Source organism: Equus caballus, chromosome 19 (genome assembly GCF_041296265.1).
Source record: "Equus caballus isolate H_3958 breed thoroughbred chromosome 19, TB-T2T, whole genome shotgun sequence".
NCBI classification, from domain to species: domain Eukaryota; kingdom Metazoa; phylum Chordata; class Mammalia; order Perissodactyla; family Equidae; genus Equus; species Equus caballus.
Genome location: NC_091702.1, coordinates 543,943 through 560,856, shown reverse-complemented (window position 1 = coordinate 560,856; position 16,914 = coordinate 543,943). Strand labels below are relative to the sequence as shown.

General features: G+C 36.1%; 1 pseudogene; it reads left to right on the top strand.

The window, feature by feature from the left end:
* Nucleotides 1-16,564, top strand: part of LOC138919033 (regulator of DNA class I crossover intermediates 1-like) — a 76,339-nt pseudogene extending 59,775 nt beyond the window's left edge.
* The last annotated feature ends 350 nt before the right edge of the window (nucleotides 16,565-16,914 follow it).

The window sequence follows — 16,914 nt, the reverse complement described above, 5'->3', positions numbered from 1 at the left end:
AAGGAAGTAAGAAACGAGCACAAGAATATTTATTAGCATTCCATTCTATAGAGTATAAGGTTAATGATCGTCTTCTCTGCAATTAACTAGTGTTTGTTGTCTCTAAGCTAAAGGAGATAGGTACCTAGGCGTCTGTTGTAATTCATGGTAAAGTTAAATCAAAGAGAGAAGGTCCAGGCCTCCAGACAGGACAGCAGCCCCTCTGGTTACATCCTGGTGGAGCCATCCCTGCCTCCCTCAATCATTTACGCCATTAGTGTAGATGGTTAATGGGAACAAAAGGCGACTCCAGGGTGTCTTATCCCCAGGGCTATCTGCATTCTCAGCGGGCAGTTAAACATCTTTACTTTTTCCGCGCCCTTTAGGGGGTGGAAGCATTCCTTTGTCTTTTAGATTGTAGAGCTAACGGTCCCTTAAGTACACTGCCGGAGAAAGTATCATATTGTTAGTAAAGTAAAGGGCTGAAAAGCTAAACTAAACTATATATCTTCAAGAATAAAAAAGAGAAATAAGTATACACATAACCTTGATAGAAAGCATGCATATAATTCAGAAAATATTGGGGGTGTTGGCCGGCCATCCTTCACCGAGGGGCATTCTTGCACCCCTCGGCCCTTCTACTCACCAATTATTTATTATTTATTGCTTTTAGGAGAAAACCTCTATAACATTTTAACAGAAAGCAGAAGGTCAAGAATAATATATAGATACTTCTTGATCAACCAATTAGCCAACAAACTTAGAAGGACGATGCATATGTATATTTAGACAAAGAACTGGAGGGAGAAGGAAACATTAACCAGATGGAGGCCATAAACCTAATTCGACATCTTATCTGGGCAGGATTCCTTTCTGATTGTCTCAAATGGGACTGTGTGCTCCTCCATTAATTAACTGAAAAATATCTTGAAAGTTACCTGCAGGTGGTCACATTCTCTTACTATATCTAATTTTCCCAGGAGGTAGTGCCTCCCAAGCAGCCACCCAAAGGAGTGAAAACTGGAGGTTAAGAAAGGAAAAGGAATGAAGGGCAATTAGAAGCAGCACAGGTTTCAGAACTATGTGAGGGGCTGGCCGGTTATTCTTCACCAAGGGGCGACCCTGCACCCCTCAGCGTTAATCAGCTGGACCCTGTCAAACAGCCGATCAAATGATGTAGCCACGGCTCCCAGCAGTATAGCCTGCTACACACCTAGACTATATGTTACTTTTCTTAAAGGATCACTGTTGTATACACAGTCTGTTGTTGACTGAAACGTTTTTATGTGGTGCATGACTATATAATGACCTTCTTTGTCTCTTATTACTCTCTTTGTCTCCAAGTCTCTTTGTATTAAAGTCTATTTTGTGTGATATACGTATAGCTATGCCAGGTTTTTTTTTGGTTTTCATTTGCATGGAATATCTTTTTCTGTCCCTTTACTTTCAGACTGTGTGTGTCCTTACCTCTGAAGTGAGTTTCTTATAGGCAGCATATAGATGGATCTTGTTTTTTCAGTCTATTTAGCCACTCCATATTTTTTGAGTGGAGAATTTAGTCCATTTACATTTAAAGTAATTATTAATAGGTGTGGACTTATTGCCATTTTGTTCATTTTTTTCTGACTGTTTTGTAATTCCTTTGTTTTTTCTTTTTTTCTTTCTTTGTGATTTGATGATTTTCTGTAATGGTGTGCTTAGGATTCCTTTTTCTTTATCTTTTGTGTATCTACTGTAGGTTTTTGCTTTGTGTTACCATGAGGCTTCTGTAAAACAACTTATAACATTCTAAGTTCTTAAAAACTTAAGTTTGAATGCATTCTAAAGATCTAAATTTTTACTGCCCTCCCAAGTTTTATGTTTTTGATGTCACAACTTATATCTTTTTATCTTGTGTATTTATTAACAAATCATTGTAGTTGTTATTTTTAGTACTTTTGTCTTTTAACCTTCATACTAGCTTTATAAGTGATTAACCCATCACCTACAACATTAGATTATTCTGAATTTTGCTATATAGTTACCTTTACCAGTAAGATTTATAATTTTATATGTTTTCCTGTTACTGATTTAGGGCCCTTCGGTTTAGCTTAAAGTCCCTTTAACATTTCTTGTAAGGCCAGTCTAGTGATGATAAACTCTTTTAGCTTTTGGTTGTCTGGAAAACTTTTTATCTTTCCTTCTATTCTGAAGGACAGCTTTGCTGGATAGGGTATTCTTGACTAGCAGTTTTTTTCTTCCAGCACTTTGAATATGTTGTGCCACTCCCTTCTGGCCTGCAAAGTTTCTGCTTAAGATCTGCTAATAGTCTTATGAGGGTTTCCTTGGATGTAACAAGTTGTTTTTATCTTGCTGTTTTTAAGATTCTTTCCTTGTCTTTAACTTTTGATAACTTAATTATAATGTGTCTTGGTGAGGTCTCTTTGAGTTCATCTCATTTGGAACTCTCTGGGCTTCCTGGATCTGGATGTCTGTTTCTTTCCCCACGTTAGGGAATTTTCAGTCATAATTTCTCTAGATAAATTTTCTGCCCCTTTCTTCTTTTGGGACCCCTATAATACAAATATTAGTCCACTTGATGTTGTCAATAAGTTCCTTGTGCTATCTTCATTCTTTTTCATTCCTTTTTCTTTTTGCTCCTCTGATTGGGTAAATTCCACTGCCCTGTCTTTTTGTTCACTGATCCTTTCTTTGGCTTCATCTAGTCTTCTTTTGTACCTTTCCATTGTATTTTTCAGCTCTGTGATTTATTTTTGGTGTTTTTCTTATACTTTCTACGCTATGTTCTCTTTGTTGAAATTCTCACTTTGTTCGTGTATTTTTCTCCTGACCTTGGTGAGCATCTTTATGATGGCTAATTTGAACTCTTTATCAGGTAAATCACTTATTTCATTAAGGTCTTTTTCTGAGGCTTTATCTTGTTCTTTCATATGGAATGTCATCTTCTGTTTCTTTATTTTCCTTGATTCTCTGTGTTGGTTTCCATGCATTCTGTAAAACAGCCACCTCTCTAGTCTTGAAGAAGTGGCCTCGTGCAGGAGATGAACCTTATGTTTCAACCCTGCTGTAGCTCTTGGTTGTCTCTCAAACCTTTGTGCTTGTTCAAGCAGTCTACTTTATTTTTAGTGGCTCCCAGTATTTGAGGGTGTGCAAAAACCTGCCGCTGTCCCAATAGGGAAGATCTCAGTCAACATCTAGATTCAGTCTAATTGGAAACTGGACCCTGATGCAGCAGCTTTTGAAGTATGTAAATATACCTCATTCATGGGAAGACTTTGACATGAGCATTTCTGTGTGCTCGTCTGCACTGAGCCCTGGTGTGATAGCCATATAAGAACTGTTTGTTTGCTGACATCCTGTTGAATCTATGAACACAAGCCCTGCTGGCCACCAGAGCCAGGCTATCAAGGGATGTGTCTTTTGGGCAGCTGACACAGAAACCCTGGTGCTAGATATGTGCACAATCTCCTTTCTTGGAGACATTAGCAACCTAGGGTGGGACAGATGGAGAGTGTGAAGATGGTAACCACTGGGCTTCCTGGTCTCTGGAGAGGATTGCAATTAGCCCCTAGGTCTGTGCTTAGTTAGAAGCTTGTCCCTCAGGCCACAGGTATGAAGATAAGCTAATAGGCTTCTTTCACAGAAAGACTGGCATTTCAGTCTGCTGCCTCACTGCTGCGCCCTGGACCGGTAGCTGGTTAGGAACTCTTTCTTTGTTCATTATAGTCCTGTGGGACCTGTGAACGTAAACTGTAGGGGAGGAAAACAATTCCTCTACCCTCTGGGTCCTTCTGGCTGGTCTAAGAATTAAATTGACATGAGACAGAATAAGAGGAGAAAATCAAAGTTTGATAACATATGTACATGGGAGAAACCCAGGAAAATCTTGCTGGAGTGGCTGAAATTGCCACCTGAATACCATCTTCAGCTAAAGATAAAGGAGGATATTGGGGGTAGTGGTTTGGGACTTCAAAGGAGAGGAAGGCAATTTACATGACGATGGAAATGGAAATGTTTGATAAACAAGTGTTTGCTGGGCCATCTGTAGACAATGGGAACTGAAAGAGATCTTTTGATAAAATGGCCCTTGCTAGATGTCTTTCTGTCTACCACACCTAGAATTATCTATGGTGATATCTCCTTCCTGGGACAGGCCCTTCTATCTTAAATTCTTTCAGGCAGTTAGGGGGAAGGTCTGAATTTCTTTCAAAGAGTGAAAGACTCTTTTGTCCTTAAAATAATCAAGGCAAAGAGACACATTTTGGGGTGGCAAATTCTTTTTTTTTTTTTTTCTGGGAAAGATTTGCCCTGAGCTAACATCTATTGCCAATCTTCCTCTCTCTTTCATTTTTTTTCCCCTCCCCAAAGCCTCAGTGCATGGTTGTATATTCTAGTTGTAAGTCTTAGTTCTTCTATGTGGTCTGCCACCACAGCATGGCTGCTGACAGACGAGTCATGTGGTTCCATGCCCGGGAACCAAACCCAGGCCACCAAAGTGGAACACACCGAACTTCAACCACTAGGCCATCAGGGCTGGCTCAGATGGCCAATTCTGATCCCCTTCAAAGCCTTGCTGGCTACCAGAGCCAGCTGATCAAGGGGCATCCCATGGGTGGCAGCTGCGAAAACTGGGCCTCCAGACAATGTGCACAAGCTCTTTTCTGGGAGATACTGGTGACTTGGAGCAAGGCAGAGTTGGACTGTGAAGATGGTGCCCGCTGGGCTCTATGGTCTTTGGAGAATATTTCAGTAGGCCTGTAGATGTGTGTTAAATTAGAAGCCTGCTCCTTAGGCCAAAGATTTAAGATAAGCAAATAGGCTTCTCTCACAGAAGGATTGGGGTGCGATTCAATCTACTGTCTCTTTGCTTTGCCCTGGAGGGTAGCCAGTTAGGAACTCTTTCTCCATTTGTTACAGTCCTGTGGGACCCTCCAATGTAAGCTCCATTCTGCAAGGTACTGGTGACCATGAGCGAGGCAGCGGGAGAGTGGAAAGATGGTACCCAGCCTCCGAGTTCACTGGAGAGGATTACAGTCAGCCCTTAGATGTGAATTTAATTAGAAGCCTGACTCTTAGTTTGCAGCTATGAGGATAAGCTAATAGGCTTGTTTCACAGAAAGACTGGATAGTCAGTGAGCTGCCTCTGCTCTAGGCCCTGGGGTGCAGCATGGTGAGCCTGTGCGAGCCCTTTAGGAACTGTTTTTCAGTTCCGTGTAGCCTTGTGGGTCTCATGGACACAAGCCCTGTTGGCTTTCACAACTTGACGTTTTGGGGGCTTATCTCTTTGGTGAAGGTCTTAAAAGTTCAAGTACCAGATATGAGGGTCAAGCCATTCACTCCTTGGGGAGAAGCTCAGAGTTGTGGGTTCCCTCCTGGTTGTGGATCACCATGCCCAGGGTGGGGTTATGGTAAGATTGTGTCTCGGCCTCTCCTACCCATTTGACTGTGGGTTTTTTCTCATTCCCCTGATGTATAGGAGTCTCTGAGCTTGTTTTGGGGTTTCTTTCAGAGGAAATTGTTCTGTATGTAGCTGTAGATTTGGTGTGTCTGTGGGAGGAGGTGAGTTCAGGATCCTCCTACATTGCCATCTTGAACTGGAACTTATTTAATTTTAAAGTAGTAGAGGAATAAGATTTAAATTATGGTTGTTACCAATGGGAAGGTAATCACTAGAGAAATAAAGACACGTAGAAGATATTCAGAATTCAAGGGAGTGGGGATGTCACACTAGGAAACCTGATCAAGATGGGAAAGAATGAAATAACGTTTAGATAAATGGGAAAGGTAAAATGTAAGGAATGAAACCTGCTTAGCAATTAATATGTGAAATATAAAGAGGTTGATTTTTCTTAACAAGATTCAAAGAATATCAAATTGAGAAGAAAAAATAATCTTTATAGTTTTTCAAGAAACATGTAGAACATAATAATAGAGGTTAAAAATAAAAAGATGGCAAGATATATATAAATAAAATATATATTATTGAAACAAGGAGAGTAAAAATTCAATGAAAAGCCCATTCAGAAAGGAGAAGAAGAGGTGATACAGAGTTACTGATCCATACCGATCATGAAATCCTGCTGGGCAGACATTGTGTGAAAATCTTGCTATCCTAGAGGATGGGGAAATTCCTTAAATAATTTAGTTTCTTCTCTTTGGGACCATTTTATTTGTCTGTTATCCTCTATCAACAGATCTGAAGTGGATATTGGAGTGTTTGCCTGTCTTGGGGGTCTATATAGCTTTCTCAGCTTGTGTCTTACTGGTGCAGGTTTGGGGCTTGAATATTCTAAGAGTTGAATGTACAAGGCTTTTTAAATGATTAAATAGTGAGGTTAGAAAAGAGGCTTTGCTCGACAAAGTTATTCAGGGCTCCAAGCTGGTAGGGACTCTGGTATCTTCAACTGGTAGGTTTCCAACTTGTTGATACTGGATATAGCGGAAGGGAAAAGGAAGTGGAGGATTGTGGAGAAAATTTTTATGGGCCAGCACTGGCAGTGGTGTACACCACTTTGCCCATGACCAGGACTTAAATCACGTGTCCAAACCAACTCCAAGGGAGGGTAGGAAATGTGTTTTAGCTGTATGCTTAAAAGGAAAGGGAAACATGTTTGGTGAACAACTAGATGGTTTCTCCTTTATGCTACCTATCTGTCTATCAAAAACTGTATATCCCACCAACAGAGAATATATGTGTTCTTTAAGTCCCTACTATATTTGCAAACCTAATTCATGTAGTAAGCCACAAAGAAAGTCTAAGAGATTTATCTAAGGAGAGATTCATAGCCATATTCTCTAATAAAAAATTCATTAAATTAGAACTAAAGAAGAGGAAAAGAAGTTGCTTAACCTCCCTTATCTTCTTGAAAATTAAGAAACACTCTGGTTTTGAAAAAGAAAAAAAGAAAAGGAAATGAAAATAAATCACAAATTACATAGAAATTGATGAAAACCAAAACCAATGGTGTGTTCTGTAGAAAATTGATACCTCTAAGAGCTTTTACTATTTAAAAAACCTGAAAATAAATGAACTGATATCCAACTTAACAAATTAGAAAAAGAAAAACAGAATAAATCTCCAAATTGCTTTAGTATCTTTTCCTTTTTTCAGCTGCATTTGTTATGATTACCTGAATCCTTTCTTTTTTGTCAATTCATTTATTATCAAGTGTCTCTTCTGTTGCTTGCTGTTTCTAAATGAATTTCAATTTTGTTTTGTTTTATTGTTTGTCATAGGCAAATTTTTCTTTGGGAGTTTAAAATTATCTTTGTGGAATTAAAGTAATATGAAGGAAGAGTACTGTAAAATGATTTGTTGGGGTGAAAAGGGAGCTATAAGTGGATATTATTGTGTATACTTAGGAGTTCTTAAATTTTATTTTTCTTTTAGATTCTGATGGAAAAAGGAGGAATGTGTTCTTTAAAAGGCAGGCCAACCTCTACTATGAAAGTCTGTCAGTATAAGTGAATTTTTTTCTTTAAAAAAAACTAACATTTAAGTGGAAATTGTTTTAAGTGCTTTTTTTTTAGGTTTTTGCCGGCAAATATGTTTCCTAGATATCTTAGAATGTACTAGTAATGCAATTGTCTTCAAAACTACTTTTATCTTTTATAAAATGTGTTATACATGATGAATATATGTAACATATATGTACATTTTAGCGAATAGTAGTAAAATAGATACCCTTGTACTCACTTTGTAGCTTAAGAAATAATACGTAATCAGTACATTTGAAGATCTTCTCAATTGCATTTCCTATCCTGCCCCCTAGAGGTAACTATTATCCTGAATTTGTTTTTATGGTATCACACATAGACTTTTACATTGCTTGGTTTTGAACTGTTCACAGATTGAGGCAAATGCTATATATTTTGCTTCAACTTGCTTTTCTTTGTTCACCCACTCTGATATTTGTGACTCTAATATACTTGATTATTTATTTACTGCTATGCAACCTTCTGTTGTGTGAATGTACCTCAATTTATACATTTTCTGGCATTGGTTATTTAGATTGTTTTGAATATTTTGCTATAATAAACAATGCTACTTGGACAATTCTTGACATTTCTCCTGGCACACATGTATAAAAAATTTCTCTTGAATATGAGTCAAGGAGTAGAATTGGCTAGTTCAAATGTTATGCGCATCTTCATCTATTCTAGGTAATACAAAATTGTTTTATAAAGTAGTTGTGCCAGGTTAAACTCCCACTTGCAGGAGCTAAGACTCTTAGTTGTTCCATATTCTCACTAACACTGGATCAGCTTTTTATCATTGTTGGAATCTGGTATTTCATTGTAATTTTAATTTATATTTCCCATTATTAATTAGGTTGATTTGCCACCCCTGTTTATCTGTGAAATACCTTTCATGTCTATTGGTCATATTTCTTTTAGAAAGTTTGGCTTTCCTTATAGGATATATCTTTTCTATATGTAGATATATATGTATATATCCTATATATCTTTCATATATATATACTAGATTCTAATTGCTTGTAGGCTGTGTGTAGCAAATACTTCATATTTGAGTGGTCATTTTAGTCTATACTGTCTTTTTATGAAAAATAGTTTGTGGTACTTTTTAGATATTCTGTGATGGAATGATTCTTTCGGATATCTACTTTGCTAGGATACCTAGAAATCTTTATCAACTTTTTTCTTTTGGATTTAATTTAAATTTTTGAAGTGTAAACCAGTAGTCTGGTTTCTATCCTATCTTGTCTGCCCTGTTTCCTTTTGCCTCATATGAGTAACTTTTTTATTGGTTTATGGTTTATCGTTTTACTATGTTTTGTTGTGTTCTGTTTTTCTTCAAAATAAAGCCTAAGAATATATAAACACACATATTCACATGGGTCTTAGTTCTCCACTTTTCTCACTTAAATGTAGTATAGGATATTTTGTATAATATAGGATATTTTATAGATGAATTAAATGGATTCATTTATTAGTAAGTTTCTTATAGATTTCTCCATCTTAGTACTAGACATTTCTTCATCCCTTATTTATGACAATTTTGGTAATCTATTATGTGGATGGGCTATAGTTTATTCAGTCATGCCCTGTTGGTGGACATTTGGCTTGTTTCCAGTATTGCGTTCTTATAAACAATGCTTGGTGAACAACTTTGTGTATATGTTTCTTAATTGTGGAGGTACATTTTCAGGATAATTTCTAGGAGTAGGATTGCTGTGTCAAAGGGGGGATACATTGTTTTTTTGTGTAGTTATTATTGCCAAAATTCAATTTTGATAGATATTACCAAATTCCCTGTTGCATCATTTGGCAATCTCACCAGAAATGTGCCTTTTTATTCCACAGCCTCACCAATAGGGATTGTGTTCAAACTTGGGAATTTTTGTGAGTTTTATAAAAATAGATAGGTAGACAGACGGATAGATGGCAGTTTAAGTTTGCTTTTCTTTTTCTATAAGTGAAGTTGAGCGTCTTTTAAAAATATTTAATGTCTGTTTTCATTTCTTTTTCTTTAAAGTCTCCATTCATGTCTTTTGACCAATTGAATTTTTGGTATTTTTTTTCTTGATATTTAAGAACTCTTTATATATTAAAGAGATTTAGGTCTTTGTGATATGTCACAAATATTTCCTCCTAGTTTATTATTGGTTTTTGATTTGTTTTGACTTTGCTTATGATATCTCCTGCTTTGCCAAAGGATTAATGTATTTTTTTATGTGGTTGATTTTATTCATCTTTTCTTTTATACTTCTGGATTTGATTAGAAAGACTCTACACTCCCAGGTTAAATGAATTCACTTAATGTTTTCTTCTAGTGTTAGTATGATTTTATATTTTTACGCTTAAATCTTTAATCCGTTTAGAGTTTATTGTGATTAAAGGTGTGAGATGTGCATTGATTCAGGTTTTTAAAATGCGTCTTTTCCCTAGGCATTTGTGATACCACCTTTTTTATGTACTAACTTTTCATATGTGCTGGGCTTTCTTTACTGTTCTACTGGTCTTTCCTAATCTTTGTGTGCTAATACTGTACTATTTTTATGGTAAGTGCTTTATAGTATGCTTAATTTCTAAAACAGTTACACCTCCCTTTGTACTTTTTAAAGAATTTTTCTGGCTAATTTTGATTATTTTTTATATAAACTTTAAAATCAACTTGTGTAGCTCCAAAGAAATATTTTAGTTTTATCAGGAAAATGCTAAGTGTATATATTGATTTAGTGTGGATTATCATACTAATGATGTTGAGTAGACCTATCTAAGAACAAGGGATGTCTTTTTGTTAATTCAGCCTAATTTTGTATCTTTAATAGTTGTTTAGAACACCTTTAAGCACTTTAAGGTTTTCCTCAAGTAGATTCTGCATGTCTCTTGTTAGATTTGGTGGTAGGTACTTTTTGTTGTTTTTGTTGCTACTTTCGTGTGAATGTACGTCCCTCTTGGTCTACAGTATTTATGCATTGTGAGGAGTCATGACCTACTTCTCAGGCCTATTTTTAAACTTTACTTGCTATCATAAGAGAACACATTAAGCACATAATGAAAGAATATCGGACTGGATGCTTTGAGTTGATTTTTTAAATACAGCTTTTATTGTACAAGGAAGCTTCGTTTATTAGATTAGCAAATATCTGGTGCTTTTGGACTTAATAAATTGCCTTATTCCTCCTTCCTGTAGGTTGACACTTTAAATTATTATTTAAATTATTTGTTCATAAAACATTGTTCGTATATTAGAAAAAATCAATTGAATTTTCTCTGTTCTCCTTTCTTGCCTTATGTACCCTTATTTTACTTGTAGATGAAAAACTTTTAAGTGTAGAATAAACCCGTAATACTCTGTCAGAAATCCAAGATGCGGAGTTTCTCAAGTTTTAACTAGTTTTGGCACACTTTTAAAATGCTCTGCAGTATGTTAGCTAAACTTATTTTACCAGCTGATATCTGCTGCCTGTGTATATAATTAGTAGAGTATTAATAAATACCATTCTTCATGAGTTAAATGTTCGTTTTCAGATCTTGAGTCTTCACAGAGTAGTTGGTCTACCAGTTACTCTCCAAGGCCCACAGATAGTTGTTTCAGTTCTAGTTCAGAGATGGTAAGGTATGCTTTTCGTTTTTTTGCTTATTAATATATGCTATACTAGTTTAGAATTCTTTGTATATCTCATAGTGTACCTTTACATTCTGAAACAAATAGTTGAGACAATAACTAGTGGAAATATAAATGTAAACGAAAAATGAAAAATATTAAAAATGTAAGAACGTAAACAGAAATATAAAATTAAAGTATAAATGAATGTGTTCATTATTATTGACAAAAGCCAATCTTATCAGGATATGTGTGTGTGTATATGATAAAGTTGTGTTTCTTTTAAAAGAGTTTTTAAAAGAACCCACTCATAAGAATTGAAACCCTAAAACAACCAAAAATACATAGAAAAAAGAAAACCTTAAGGCTTATATGAAGAAAACACTAAAGTGTTACTGAAGACTGTCGTCTGAATAATTGGAATGACATGCTATGTTCTGAGTGGGAATGCTGCATTTCTCATAAATCACATTTAATGGAATTCTCCTCCATCAATTCTTCCGTATTCATTTCGTCCACCTTTTGTCTCTCACTTTCCATCTGAACTGCTCTTGCTAAGGAAGGACCCCAGTGATTTCTATTTTGTCAAATTCGTTGGACACTAAAGTTTTTATTTTACAAGAACTTTTAGTAATATTAATAGAAATTATGTTCTTTTTTTTGAAACATTTTCTTCTCTTTGCTTTTATGATAACACACTCTTTTGGTTTTTTCATACCTCTTTGAGTGCTACTTTATGCCTTTGTCTACTTCTTTTCCACCCTTCCTCCTATATAAATGTCATAGTGTTTATGGTTTGCTGCAGGATCCTTTTCTTCTCTTAACCTACATTCCAAACTCTAGATGATGTTATGTGCTCCAATGACTTATATACTGTCTAGTTGATGACAGTTCTCAGCTTTATGACTTTAGCCCAGATCCTTATTTAGATGTCCAGTTTCCTAGCGGATACCTCTTCTTGGATGTTTCACAAAAATCTCCTTATTTTTATTCCTCAAACTGAATTCCCCTGTTCTTCTCCCCAAGTCAGTTTTATTGATATTTCCTATATTAGTGATACCTTTTTGTCCACTCAATTGCTCACTCTAGAAACTTAGTAATTAACTGTCATTTCTTTCTGCCTCATCTGCCTTCCTTAACCCCATTCATTCCATCACTTCATTCAGTCAATTGTACTTCCGAAATACTTGGCATATTTATCTACTTCCTCAACTTCTGGTGTCAATACCCTAGTTAAGGTACCATCATCTTGTTCTTGAACTATTGTGGTTGTTTCCTAAGAGATCTATTTTCCACTCTTGTTCCACTTTTTCTCCAGTTAGCAGTCATCGTGATCTTTTGAAAACTTAAATTGAATCATGTTATTCCTATGAGTGGATTTCTATTTTACTTTAGAGTCTGGCTACATCTTCAACTTCTGGTGTTCTCCCTCTCTCACCACACTCCACACGTACGACATTTCACTTTCCTTAGTTTATCAGTCTCTTTTCTGCTTCAGGGCATTTATTTATATATCCTGTTTCCTCTGCCTTGCTGTTACTCATCCTTTAGGTCTTAGCGTAAATATGTCGCTGCTTCTGAAAGCCCCTCTTTGGTTCCTCAATCTAAATTAGGCCCCTCAATTATCCTCTCAAGGTCCTTCATGCTTGTTTTTCATAGTGCTTTTCTCATTCTGTCATTACATATGCACGCGTGTGATTATTTGGTTAATGCCACTTCCACCAATGAGAACGTGTGCTTTAAGAGGGCAGCAACTGTGTCTGCTTCACTTGCATTGCAGATGCTAAAAAATACTTGTTTCTTGAATAAACAAATGTATTGAGCTTGTTTTCTCTAATTTGTGTGCAGCCAGTCTTAATGCTGTTTCTTGGGCTTACTTTTCCTATTTCAGTGCCAAACAACTGAGACGTATACCTCATTTTGGTTTTTAATGTTAACTCTGCCTCTTTTTTTTTTTTTTTTTTAGCTTGGCTAATCAGTACTTTTATATAAGATTTTCACTAAAAGAATATTTTGGTTAGTGCAGTAATTAAGAGATAAATTTTTTGTGAAGTTGAAAAATTCAAGCTAGTAAATTGAAATATAAACCTATTAAAAGTACTTAAAATTTGACTTTTTATGTAGCAGTTGTGATATTTATTGCTGTTTAATTTTCCTTTTGTCTATTTGATTTTCTCTTAGCCGATACTCTCCTTAAGTTGTTTCTTTTATGAGACTGGGCCCATAAAAGATACAATATAGATATTTTTTGACTAAAGTCAATGAGTGAATAGTTGAACAAGTTATATGTGTCAACTGTTTCTTTCGAAGTTATTACTTCTACTCCATTCTTTTTAAGTGGTTGAAGAGTGTGGTGTATATCGTTTCCTCTGTGTGAAAGGGTAGGGGGATGATGTAGCCTGTGATTATAGAGACTGATAAGAGACAAAATTCCCCTTCTCTTTTTTAGCTCTTTTGCTTTCTTTCCTTTTTTTTTTTTGGTGAGGAAGATTCTCTCTGAGCTAACATCGGTTGTTAATCTTCCTCTTTGGTTTTTTTTTTTTTTTTTTGCTGAGGAAGATTAGCCCTGAGCTAACATCTGTGCCGATCTTCCTCTATTTTGTATATGGGTTGCCAAGACAGTATGGCTTGGCAGTAGTGTAGGTCCATGGGATCTGAACCCATGAACCTGGGCTGCTGAAGTGGAGCCCGCCTGACTTAACCACTACACTACAGGGCCGACCCTTTCTTTTGAATTTGTAATACAAGGATTGTCATTATCATTATTGTTCTTGTTATTTAAAAAATCCATAACCTCCATGATTTTTAAAAATCAAAAGTCCAGGTTGACTTGCCACCTGCCAAAGTCTCTTCTGTATTTTGAAATTTTCCATGATGTGAATTTAAGAATGTCTGCTTTGAAGTCATTGAATGATTTTTTAAAATTAAAGCATCATTTACAGCAAAATTACTAAATTTCTTTTAGCTGTCTGAAGATGAAGATCAAATATTGCAGCAAATTGAAGATTCAAATAGGAGATCCATCAAAACCAAAGAAACAACTAACAGTTTTTATTTAGAAAGGATGGCAAAACTTCCACATGATAGGATTGCTAAAAACAATGCCAAAATTCATAAACAAAATGAGAATTTTCACCAGTTCTCACTTAAAGATAAGACAGATCAGTTTCCACAGTCTCAGTGTGATTCAGCACACATTGTGCAAAACAAAAGCAGTAATTGCACTGTACAAGTTGCAAGATGTGATGCATGGGTACAAACTGAGAGTGAACCTGTAATGAAAGAAAAGTTAGATGCTGCCATACAGTGTGATATAATTTCAAAATGTAAATGTATAAGTGATGTGTCTTCTCTTTGTAATGTTGAAAGGTGCAGTGAAAATATTAAGGCAGATACCACTGGAGGGCAGGAAATCCTTAAGAACAACTAATATGCTAAGATCTCAGCCTGAGATTTAGCATTTCACTTAATGTTCAGAATTTCATTAACATAATAAGGAATGAGAAAATGCAGCTAAGCACAAGGTGGAAGTAGTCACAAGATATATTTATGGTTTATTTTTAAACATTTTAATATTATTAATTTATCCATTTGCTTTGCATAGATATTTCTTTAGTATCTTCAAGTTTTTAGAAAATAATATATATGTAAATTTACTATCATTCTTATGGTGATTATTCATTATACTATGATATGCTGCTGTTTGTGGATTAAAAATATGTTTACTTGCTTTCTTGTCACATTTATTGTTAGATTTGGTGCATTTGCATGTTTTAGTCAAAATGTTCTCTTCCAAGATTTTAAGACACAAAATAATACTAAATATCAAATATGTTTTCTAACCTCATTATAAGATTTTCTTAGCTACTTACATGTAAATGAGTAAGGCACAGTGTAGTAGAGAATTTAAACTTGCCCAAAAAGAAATCTGGCCTGAACTCTTGGCTTTTGGGAGGTAATTGCTAAGCCCTGGGATATCATGCCTGACAGAAATGTTTTTGTTTGCGGGGGGACCTTGGGCCAAGCCAGATAGTAACAGTGTGATTTAGGATGGTACTTAGAGTCAAGCGGTATCAGCTTGACTTCTTAAGGAGCTAGAAAATGAGATCAGCCATGTGGGCAATCAGCCATGGGACTGTTACGGAGCCTCAATAAACGCTTTGGACACCAAGGCTCAGATGAGCTTCCTTGTTTGGCAGTACTCTGTGGGTGTTGTCACACATTGATACCATGAAAATAACACTGTCCATAGAAGAGGCCAACTGGAAGCTCCACACTTATTCCTTTCCTAGGCTCTGTCCTATGTGTTTCTAACCTAGGCTGATTTTAATCTATATCCGTTCCCCGTCATAAACTGTAACTGTGAGTACAACAGCTTTCAGTGAGTGCTTCCAGCAAATTATCAAATCTGAGTGTGCGCTTGAAACCACTGAAGTAAGGATAGTTTTGTGGACTGTTCCCTAACTTTGCAGTTGCTAACTCTTTAGATGCTTTAAGGAGATAAATATATTTAGGAAGGAAAGTGAGTATAGATTTACAAAATAAAAAAGACATAGAATAAGTTATAACATACTTCTCAAAATACAATACTGGTTTAGGTTTTCTCTTGGTGAAACCATTTAATAAAAAAAATAATTGAAGTAAATAAACATAGCTTGCTTTTCATATTTGCAATTTAAGGTTTATAAAACAAAGTAAATCTTAGCTAAGGTTTATCCAAATGAAACAAATGGAAAACTTAATAATAATTACGCACACATTTGTAATGTAAACTGCCAATCACAGTGACTTCAAATAAGATACTGTGCATTCAGTAATGGCAGATGTATACAATACCGATCTGGAGTTGGTGTTTAACAGAGTTGTAAAAGTGCATTGTTTTGGTCAGCATCAACTACTCTAGGAGGTTGCCATCTGAAATAATATGAGGTTATCTTTAGTGGGAGCCTCATGTAATTTACTTTTATACCACTTATCATTGTAATTTATTTGTGTAATTTCTTGCTTAATGTGTATTTTCCCCATGACACTATACATAGCAGTGTAGCAAATGGTGTCAATGATCTGCTCACATTTCCTTGGCATTTTCCATGTCAACACATGCCAAACTGATTTCAGCTGCCAGCACATGTGACTCATTTCCTGAGGGGTTTCTCTTGGCTGCAGACACCTGCTCTGCCAATGTGCAGTCAGGCAGGAAGTACCAGGGAATTAATGCTGTTTGAGAGCAGCCTTGTAAAACAATGACTGTTGGGAGTTGTTGGATAAATACCCCAGTTTCCTTGCCTCTTGGGCAAGATAACTCCCTCAGAAGTGTGTTCTATACTACTGCTTACTCAAAGTGTGATCCACTGACCTGTAGCATTAACATCACTACTGCCTGGGAGTTGGTTAGAAATACAAATTCTTAGAACTGTTGACCTTAAAAAACAAAAGAGCCTGTTATTTTACCAGCAAAATGAATGTATTTGGGAAGAGCGGAGGACTTGTAATTTGGGACATGCAAACTATGGCTACCCATAGGCAAGTCCAGAGAAGAGAGGAGATGGGCTTGCTTTTACAGAGGAAAGATGAAAGCTGGGAGGGGCTGTTTTGAACAAAAGTCTTTTGGAGGAGACTGAGTTCATGGTGGTAATGACTTCTCATTGACTGAGTGTGATGGTTTCTCATTGGCCACGCTGTTGCTGGGCAAAGAGAAATTCTTCCTTCCTCCTGCTGGGGTGTGTCAGGTAAGCCTCTTCCTGTTGGGGATTGTGAGGTATGCTTTTTCCTGTTTGGGGTCTGTAAGGTATGGCAAGTGATAGTGCATGAAAGCTCCCCTTCAGGGCTCCCCAGCTCCATTTTAAATTTGGTTTCCTGTATTT